The sequence below is a fragment of the Mycetomoellerius zeteki genome, unplaced genomic scaffold (genome assembly GCF_001594055.1).
Source record: "Mycetomoellerius zeteki isolate Tzet28-1 unplaced genomic scaffold, Tzet1.0 scaffold111, whole genome shotgun sequence".
In the NCBI taxonomy this organism is placed as follows: domain Eukaryota; kingdom Metazoa; phylum Arthropoda; class Insecta; order Hymenoptera; family Formicidae; genus Mycetomoellerius; species Mycetomoellerius zeteki.
Window position 1 is genome coordinate 390112 of NW_017256029.1, and position 354 is coordinate 390465.

The following is a 354-nucleotide window of genomic DNA, read 5'->3' on the forward strand; positions in this document are numbered from 1 at the left end:
TCTAAGGGTGGAGTCCCATGAGGTGTATTTATCGCGTATCGCGTAAGCGCGTAACCAATCAATAATCAGTAAAACGCGAAACTATAACAGCAGATCGCTTCTGATTGGTTACGCGGTTACGCGATACGCGATAAATACACCTCATGGGACTCCACCCTTACATGCGGCGAAACCTGCGTAAGCGTAAAGCGGGGAGCACAGACTCTTTCATAACGCATAACACGTAATGCATAAGAAAATGTACCAATCAAAGCCCTCCATTTCCTTCCTTTCCATGAAATAAAGAATTCTGATTGATTGAATTTCTTATTCATTACATGTTATGCGTTATGCAAAAGTCTGTGCTCCCCGCTT